The following is a 10,345-nucleotide window of genomic DNA, read 5'->3' on the forward strand; positions in this document are numbered from 1 at the left end:
CAAAAACACTGAAGCAGATGTCATAAAGCATAAAAAAAGTTATAAACATCAGGTCATGTAGCATGAAAATAATCCCTAACAGGTTAATAGAATTAAAAAGGAAGTTGTGAAGTGGAGTCTGTGTAGAAACACACCTTACTTTGGCAACAGTATCCTAACAAACAAGTCCTCAGTTTCTCTAGACCACCTGTAGCGATTTTATTTGCTGTGACTCTCGGTTCTGACGTTTTCCCATGAAAACACAGTTGTAAGCATGTTAGAAAAGCTTTTGTGGCAGTTCAAGCCCATAACTATGCTGCCTAGTCTATTTGGCATCTCTTGAACAAAGTGTCTGAATACATTACAGGGTAATTAAAAGCTATTTGGGGGATTGTGGTGACGGCTTTGAATAAACAGATTGTGGTAACAACACCAGCTCACGAATCTCCATCCAAGACACAATAAAAAGGCCAAGAAGAGGAGTGAAACGTTTCAAATACAGAGCGCACAAAAGAGGAACATGGCAGATGATTATTTAATGAGGTGAAACAATGACATGCTGCATTGGCATGCTATAGCAGCAGATGTGAGGAGAACAGTACTGAGGATATGACAAACTATAAGACTAGCATTCTGTTTAAGTACATTACAATCTGTGTGAGTATATGTATGTGTGTGTGTGTGTGTGTGTGTGTGTTCCAAGATCCTGGCATTAACAAACGTTTTTTGGTCCAAAACAGCTCAGACATCTCCAGAGTCCCAGCAACAGCATGCAACAGCATGCCTCTGATAGTTGATGCAAGATGCAGATTTTATTTTTAGTCTTAAGATTTAATAAGAGGAGACATCCTGATATACCGAATTCCCTCCATCACTCGTCATAGTCACAATAAAGATCTATAAGCATTTACTTTCGAATCAACTAATTAAAAATGCGACATTGGTGTTAAATTCTGGATTTTTCTCATCTGACTGTGTTGATTGATTTACTATAACAGCACAGTAGTTGACAGTGGTTCCAGCTGTCAGTTTATATTAATGCACACGTTATCGTTTCTATAAAGTCGTCTAATACAGGGACTTGTATAGAAAATGCTGGACAAAAATACAGGACGTCACACCTTTATGTCTGCAGGGGGCATGCTCCCATGAAGTGAGTACCAAACACTTTTCCCACACACAACCCAACTTCCTATTTTCATACTATATAAAGCGCATTCCCCCAATCAGCTAGTTTGACTGCTTCAGGTCAGATTTTATTTGAGGTCTTCATCCATTTGGCAAAGGCTGATTTTATTCTCTTATTCTTGATCTTTAGTGCCCTAAAATAACATCCAGCATTGCCACTGGCCTGTAATGCTGACTGACTTCTGACGTTTGACTATCTGATAAAGCACTAGCAAGCGCCAATATGATTCGAAAATGATTCGAAACGTTTCCATTATCATGAATTTCATCTTGTTGGCGAAAAAATTCTCAAAACAGCAAATTCCCACATAGTTTGAAGGCACAATTAACACTGGAATGCTCTAACTTGGCAATTTTGCAGTTACAACACTTTGTGGTGATCATTTTTAGTGAAGCCTATAAATTCTTATATGTTAAGAGCTTAACCACAGTGCACATTAAGTAAATTGTGGGATCAACTTTTTTATGGTCTGATTTAACTAATCCCACAAACACTACTCACACTGAGGCTTTTTTGGTGTGGTGTAGCAGTATAACCTCAACAATATAAGGCATTTTAGCAATGCCACTTGCCCATGAATTGCTCATTTTCAGTTCTGCTCATCATTGTGTCTTTTTTTTTTATATACCTATTTATATTTAAGCCTTTTTTTTTCTTTATAACAATGTACACTCAAAAACATACTGAATGAATGCAACATTTCAACACGTCGGTCACAGAAATGTTTCATGTACGGAGAAACGCAGGCCTTCTAAAGTTCAACAGTAGGAGGTCCATGCCTTTATGACAAGCCTTGTTCTTTAACTTAAACTAGAACACTATAAATGCTTCTCTGCTTCTCTGAGTTATGGCATGTAAGGTCTCTCCGGAGTATATGATATATGGAGGAAGATCATACCACTCCTGCTGCTTTTTCCCACCACTCTTATGAAGGTCTCAGTGATTTTTTGGTACAGTAAATGCAATGATTATACAGTATATATATATAGAACCAAGAAAATTCCAAGAACCCACTGAATACTTAATAATGGTTGGAGTTTAAAGCATGTCTGAAAATGTCTCTACCATAATGAACTGTTTAAATGTATCGTATAATTAGAACAATCCCAGACATTCTGTAAATGGTCTGTGTTTATATATTAGGGTTTATAAGTTATGAGGCTAGGCTCCAGCAGATCCCCATGACCCTGATTAGGATTAAAGCGGGTATAGAAAATGGATGGATGGATGGATGGATGGAAGTTATGAGTACACATGAAGCGAAGTTTAATGTCAACATAGCTGTGAGATAAATCGAGTCAGTGCTTTCAGTTTTTTAAATATATCGCTATTAATGTTCCAATAATTTGACTACCAATTTTCAGCATTGGTATTAAACACATACTAATTTACTAATGTTACCAATATTCATGTTTTTTTTCCCGTTTTTCCTTAATGTTTAGCATTTTTTAAAACACAATATTACAGAAGTCAGTGCCTGTCCAGCATCTGCTTCAAAATGGAGAAGCTAAGAGGTACCCTAAACCAAACAGAACCCTGGTGTTTCAGTATTTTAGGCTTTGGGTTTAAAGGCTTTGGATCTAAAAGTTTCGTGCTCAAATCCTCAAATCTCAGCATTGCCAAGTTACCAGACTTGGGCCATGGTGCAACACTGTTTAACCTCAACCACTCATTTCTATTCTATTGACTCAAATGCTCACATGCACTATATGGCCAAAAGTATGTGGTTCTTCCCCAAAGAAAATTGGAAGCCCGCAATTGCTTGGAATGTATTTGTATACTGTAGCATTAGAATTTCCCTTTCTTATGTCAGACATGGCTTGAGTAGATGGTTGGTTGGAGTGGAAACACTTGCACAGAGCCCTGACCTCAACCCTACTGAACACCTTTGGGATAAACTGGAACACCAACTACACCTCAGGTCTTCACACCTGACATCAGTGCCTGATCTCACTAATAAACACAAATCCCCAAAGCTACACATTAAAATCTAGACCTTTCCCAAAAGACTTGAGGGTACTTATTGTGACAGCAAGAAAAAGTTCACCAAGCACTTCATGATGGTCAGATGTCCACAGACTTTTGTCTATATGGATTAGATACCAATAGCAAAAAAACACGACACATTCCCTATATCTGTTAGTCTGAGATATTGTGTCACACATGATAATTGGATTCCATTTAATGGATTATTCAAATCAGAATTTCACACATTATGGAATCTGTGAAGATCCTTTGTCATAATCAAGGTCCAGTGCTGGAGATTTGGGAGGTTGGATATTTCCACGAATATGTTTTTTGAACGACCCTAGACCCTAGAGATGTGACTTGGTTGTCCAGAACCTCAGCCAAAGTTCTCTGAGTTCTTTCCTTTCCCACAATCCCATAATCACCACTTATACAACAACCATCAGCTGAGTACATGGTCTATACTTCTAAGACATCAGTCTGTAGAGTAGCCCTGTATTTAGAACTGATTAGCGGATGCTGAACGTATAGTATCATATACCAACATAACGATAAAGCATCTAGTCCTGGGTTTACCACAATTTTCATGCCTCTTAGATTCCTATCACTTGCTCTGTAATGGCGCAGCCATGTCTTGCCGTGATTGCAGTCTCTCTGTCGTTTTTTTTATGACTGTTTGTTTTTCAGATGTGGGCTGTTGGCAGTGGCCCCAACGCCGGCACCAGAACCACGCTTCCATGTGTTTGTTGTTAGTGGTGCAGAGATTGCTGTTGAAACATATTTGCTGACTCGGACCAACCGTTATTTACTCTCGTATGTTTTCTACTTTCCTTGTTTGTGGCAGTCCTGAGCAAGCGCAACCCTATAGATAGCAATTCAGCTATCTATCACATGGCTTGGATGTCAGAAGTGTTAAAAGTTAAAATTGTTCTCATACTCAACTCATCAACCAATTCAGTCGCTGAGATGAGATCATTTAAATACAACGGAATGAAACTGGTGTGGTCCTGTAATCATTAAGCGTAGATTTAACATCAAGGTTTTACTGCTTGAGTGCGGAAGATCGACTTAATCGAAACCAGATCAGCGGCTTGTATGAGTTCATGCTGGTTTCATTTTTTTCAGCAGGGAGCTCTACACGAAAACTGTGCACAAAAATCGTTTATCCAACCACCCTGAAACATGCTTTACAAATCACTTTCTAAAAGAGAGCTTATTTTTCCTTAAAAAAAAAAAAAGTTGTTGGTTTTGGAAGAGCTTTTTTTGGTTTTAATTGAGACTCAGCAAAGCCACAGCATTTGTGACTGAATCTCCTCTCAGATCACTGATTTTTGTAAAAACCACAACTCCCACTCAGCTGGATTGCAAAGCTCCCAAGGGTCTCTGTAATAGAAACTGAGTTTACTATATGTTTAGTTTTGCCATCCCTTTAGCAAAAAATTTAAAAAATTAAAAATCTGGGAAAATAATAAACACACACACTAGTATTATCTTTATATGGATTTTCATTTATACAGTTATTTTATTATTATTAAAAATACCTTTTTCACTTTTGTTTATATTGTCTGTCTCACGTGACTGGTTTCTTTTTCTATTGTGTTCACCACTTTATTGTTTTCCCTTGATTACTTTGTCTACTTATACCCTACTGTTATGTCTTATTGCAGAGTTTGTTTATGGATATGGAAACGGATATGGAAACTCACACCAATCACACACATTTGTATCCTAAATTTCTCTCTCACACATTTTTAGCATCTGTTATATTTATAGAGTCATTTTTCTCCGCAAGGAACTGAGTATACAGACTCGGGGTAACATGGCTGTGGTGAACCACAGAGAATTGGGTCTTTTGTCCTTGAGGTCATGCGGTTCGGCGATGGAGTGAAATCATTGCTAAACAGGAACAAAACTCACTGCACACACTTTGGAGATTTGGCATACAGTCTGATCTCTCTGAAGAGCTGAAGTGGACAGGCCAAGATGAAACAAGATGAAACGTGTCGGGAAAAGGAAAATTTTACCAGATCTTATTGTTACTCAGGAGAGATTAAATGAGAACATGAGCAAATCAGAGATAAAGGGAAATGAGAAGAGGAGAAAGAGGACATTTCTAACAATTTGGCCGACTGCGTTGGTATGAAGCATTATGAAGTGTTAGTGCAGGGGTTAGTATCTACAATCCCGCACATCAGATTTTTTTTTCCTGAAAGTTATCATGGTGGAAACAGACACATTTCTCTTAGCACTGTGTGTTTTTAGAGGCAGGATGCCGCATAACTTCTCTGGGATGTGCAAATTGGCTGGCAATACAGGATGATCATGGTGTTTCCCATCTTCCTTTCTAGAATCCATTAAACCAAACTGGGCTACTAAAGAGCTAAAATCTCTCTCTAACATGTAAAGGTTTCAAATCATATAGCATAACTTTTAGAATATTGTTTAACAGGAGAAATTGAGTAATGAGAAAGAAGTTCATTTAGCGGAAAATAATTCTCTGATCGATATACAAGGGCAATACTTCATTTTTTATGTCTTTATCACTCAACTATTACCAATTATTCTGTACCCAACTGTTATTTTATGTTTCGTTTGCATATGGTGGCAGCCAAAACTCCTTCAATAATGTCATGTGGCTTGCTTTTCATCGAGCAATAGTTTTAAATAACAAAATTAACCATGTCAAGGAAGCAATAACAACCATTTTAAAATTAAATACTAAAAAACTTCATCACTGGCTTAATTTGGCATATATTTTTTTTAGCTCCTGCTTGTACAGTATTGTTGGTAACATTAGATTCAGAACCTTGTCTTTACAATTGTTATTAAATTTCTAGTAGGACACCAAATCATATTTGACATGAACAGTGTGTCACATCTGAAATGGAAGCCAAGCTGCTTCACCAACGGGAAACATGTCTTCAGATCTGAGACAAAAAAGCCATGAAAGAGAACAGACCGAAGCTATACACCAAGTAAAGCACAAAATGATGGATGGATGAAGAAGAAGCATACAGAAGCTCGAGCCGTGTGCTGGGAAATTTATCCGTTATTTCTAAAATTTCTCCCCAAGGACCCCAAACCCAAGAAGTTATGGATTCACCATGAATTTGCTTTGGATTTAGTGGTAGGATGATGGAAACACTTTATGCAAAGGAAGACAAGCATAATAATGAGCAAAGTTTTCCTCTCTTAATACGCCAATGCCCTAACAAACTGCTGAATCAGCATTATGAATCTTATACAACCTATAAAGAACTGTATTTTGAGAAATCTTCACTATACCATTTTTATTTCTTTTGTGAAACTCTTTGACTTTGATTTTACATTCAAATGGACTTGGGCATTTTATAACCTGTTGTGCGGATTAGTAGAGCAACAATATGCCAAGTGAAGTCTGCCTGCATGGAGAAAGTAAAGTCAGCCTTTATTTGAAAAGATTCAGACTTCATCCTGGTGTATCGACATGCAGCATTATGCCTAGTGATTTCATGTCTGCAAGAGTTCCCATGGCAGACATGTCAATAACTTGGAGAAAAGTGTTACGTGGTATGCTTTGCCCATTACTAGTAAATCTTAAACTATCAAAATGGCAACGTATCTGCACAATAAGAATTATATTCCACAGCACTGATGATGATTCTGACATTGGCAAGAGTCTCTAGTGTCAACACTTTACAAAGCAAATTTTCTATCACTTCTGTGTCACTTAGAATGAAGTCTGTAAAAGTAATTTTCTGCTTTTCTCACTTTTTGGGGTGAACAGATAAAAAAAAGCTTTACTGTATGGTTAAAATGCATGTAAAAGAGACATATACAGTGGCACATTTATGGCATAAGAATTTAATTCGTTCTGGCGAAAATTTGTATTGCGAAACAAATTTTCCTATAAGAAATATTGTAAATGCAGATAATCCTAATAATAATAATAAAACCACCCAAAAATATTACCAATATTACAAATTTCCAAGGGTCAAGGGTTCTCACAGGAAGTCATGCCACCAAGCTTGTGCTAAAAATAGAACAGACCACCCATGCCACCAATCTGTCAACAAGCGAAAAATCACTTAGCTGTTAAATGCATGCTAAAGGCAACATTGTTATCATGGGTTGACTGAAAAATTCATAAACTGGTACTGGTTGGCTCCGCTTAGCTTGTCATTGATGCAAACAAGTTTTGAACGGCTCCCGGACATGCACACACGTATCTTTCGGTTAGGTTCATGTGCCGAAAATGCTTTGTGTGCCGAAGCAGAATTTAAATTCTTAAGGCGAAAATTTGCTAGGGAGGGCATTCGTATGCAGAGTTTCCACTGTATTTCAGTTCAGGAAAATCTGTAGTTTCCCCAGTTTTGTGATTTTATCCAATCTTAGGTCTGCACTATTTCTAGCTTCACCGATATACCATTGTCAAAACTCTGGCGAGAAGCGTTACGAAATTCAATTTGCCAATGGAAATAATGACAAAATATGGATCATGCATCAGATCTTTGTCCCAGCAGGACATTATTTTGCCTGATCTCTCTGTGTCAGTATTTTCAGTGACTCATCTCACTCAATGAGTCATTCAGTTTCTGTTGGTCTGGAGAATGTCCTATGCAATGATCTCAGGTCCTACCCAATTATATACCATTATAATACCTGAAGACTTAAAGACATAATACGTTGTAGCTTTTTTTGAGAATAGTAGAAGTGAATGTTGCTTAGTGAAAAGACTGAAAGAGAGAGAGAGAGAGAGAGAGAGAGAGAGAGAGAGAACAGGTTGATTAATCAAACATGGCAGCTAAGACGTGGTCTGAGACAGATTTGACACCTCTGGCAGCGGATGCCTAAAATACAGGTGAACAGTCTAGACAATATCAGAAGCACTCACAAAGCTCTAAATCCCAAAATGTCTGACGGGAAGAGTTCTGCCAAAAATGATTCCCTATCCTGCAAATGTAGTCAATCAGCCAAGACTCTTTTTTTTCCAGTTTCAAGCCTAAAATATCTGTAATTAAAGTGGATAGTTTTTACTTAACATTGTGCCAACAGCATGACCAAACCACACTCACTTCAAAGCATTGTAATTTCAATTAGATATGAATGTCTTTTCTGATGCAGTTATCCAGAGAAAACCTTCATCCAGTAGGCATGAAGTAGAAATTCAACAGCCTGTTAAATCAGAGACCTTTAACCCCGACTTCACGTCCGCTTACTTGACTTTAAATAAAATTCTTTCTGCATCAGTCGCTGGACTGTCATTATTCTTCATGAAAGGAATCAGTGAAAGAGCTTGGCTGGGAAGAGTCAAAGGTCAGTTTGCATCAACATTCTTGGTAAAAACAAATGGGACGCCAGACAGGCAAGGACTACACACTCAAACATATATATATATATATATATATATATATACTATAAGCCACATCATTGGTCCTTGTGAAGACGGACCTCTGACCTTTACATTAAATAAAGAAAGAAGATTCAGTAAAGAATGCAGCAACTGTTCACCCTCTTTCTGTGCATTATGTTAAGATACTTAACGCTCAACAGTGAATGCCTGGATACAGAAATCTTACCCAATTGAATATACACTTTTTAAAAAGAATAGAGAAAGCATGAGAGGTTTGCTCTTGGGGGCTAGGAAAGAAAAATGAACTCGTAGAGAGAAGGCAAATGATGCAGAAAGAAATTCTTCATCCCCAAGCAGCAGCTACTGACAGAAAAGTTCACCTGAATGGAGTCAAACTCCATTACATACAATAATATCTAGCAATTACACATGATGTATTGCATCTATGAAAGTAAACAGCCCAGGGTTTTAAAACTGATTGAATTCAAAACGGAATGCCTCTCGATTTTGACTCTGAACCCAGGAACCATTTTATGTAATAATAGAAATAATAGTATTGGTAGAAAATGTAATTGTCATCACATAATGATCTTATCAGGGGATGGTGATTACCACTGGACCACCACTGAAAAAGTGCCATCACCGAAAAGCACAGTAAGGATACTGTCAGATAGCCACAGGGGTTACACTTTGACGGCAGTATTTTCCATGTAATGCTAGTGTTCATAGTAACCCTTAAACCTTAATCTTAGAGGAAACATGTTGTACTCTTTCTTTCACAGAACCATCTGGAAGAGAAAATGTAGAGGAAAGATGTTGTTATACCTTCTTTCTTTTGTATACCGGACTGTATATCTTTAAGGATCTGCTCCTAAGACCACACACTGACGATGTCCTCATTTACTTAAAACAAATCTTTCTGGAACTTCCATTGGAATTAATGGGAATGTTAACAGATTGTTGCTGAATATCAATCTACAGTAGGAATTGTGTGTGTGAGAGATGATGGGTGTCTCAATATAATTCTGCACTACTTCTAGCACCACCTAGGTCGCTGATTGGTACTCTTAGCATTATTATAGCGAACCAATTTGCTTTCTTAGAAATAGAAACAACCAGGACTTAAAGGAGTTACAGGACTTCAATTATAGTTTTGATAGATACTGACCACTGCAGACCAGGAACACCCCACAAAAGCTGCAGTTTTGGAGATGCTCTGATCCAGTCGTCCAGCCATCACAATCTGGCCCTTCGTCAAACTCGCTCAAATCCTTACGCTTGTCCATTTTTCCTGCTTATAACACTTCAACTTTGAGGACAAAATGTTCACTTGCTGCCTAATATATCCCACCCACTAACAGGTGCCATGATGAGGAGATCACCAGGGTTATTCACTTCAACTCTCAGTGATCATAATGTTATGCCTGATCAGTGTAGATTGAGACTTTTTTTTTTCATACACAATGTTTTATTGTTGTACTATAGCTCAAGTTCCAAGATACCCATTTCATTTCCCTTTTAGAGTTTCAAATGTTCCCTGCCCTCAGACACACCTGATCCATCTTAAGTGCTTGATAATTAGCCTTTAAACTAAAACTGGTGTGATACCAACAGGGAAAAACCTAGCAGTGAGCCTTGATTCAAATTTTTCCTTCACTCATTGGTAGTAAGGTATACCTAATAAACTGACAACACAATTGCTAGACCAATTTCAAAAGAATTAGTATGAGGAACTCGGACATGAAGCTACAAATTTTGAGGAAGAGAGGTAAGGTTACTCTTCTTGCATTTTCGTTCACATGTAGTCCTGCAGGCTTGTAACTTACCTTCAAAATACCCCAGCCAGTGATTCTTACCCCAGTTTTACATCATCCTTT

This window comes from Hemibagrus wyckioides, linkage group LG21 (genome assembly GCF_019097595.1).
Source record: "Hemibagrus wyckioides isolate EC202008001 linkage group LG21, SWU_Hwy_1.0, whole genome shotgun sequence".
Taxonomy (NCBI): Eukaryota; Metazoa; Chordata; class Actinopteri; order Siluriformes; family Bagridae; genus Hemibagrus; species Hemibagrus wyckioides.